Below are 353 nucleotides of genomic sequence, written 5' to 3' on the forward strand. Positions count from 1 at the left end.
GGGGGCAGCTCAGTCCCCGCCGGGCCCCGGGGCTGTGCCAGGCGAGCGGTAGCGGGAGGGTCCGAGCGGGACCGAGGTCGGGGTGGCGGCGGGGAGGAAGGCGGCCCGGTGGGGACCCTCCTGCCGGGGGCACCGGCGCCGGGGCAGCCGCGCGGGCTGCCGGAGTCGCAGAGAAGCGCCCGCCGCCGCACGGGGCACCAGTTGGGAATAAACTTCACGACCACAGTTCCAAGCCCAGGGAAACATCTCCATTTTGCTCTCCCAGTGGCTATGGCTATCCTGCCGACACCACCCCTGCCTTTGCGCCCGCGGAGCCGGGTGGGCGCCGGCCTGCGCCCCCTCCTCCGCCCCCT

The sequence above is a fragment of the Bison bison genome, unplaced genomic scaffold (assembly GCF_000754665.1).
Source record: "Bison bison bison isolate TAMUID 2011002044 unplaced genomic scaffold, Bison_UMD1.0 scf7180017864289, whole genome shotgun sequence".
NCBI lineage: Eukaryota > Metazoa > Chordata > Mammalia > Artiodactyla > Bovidae > Bison > Bison bison.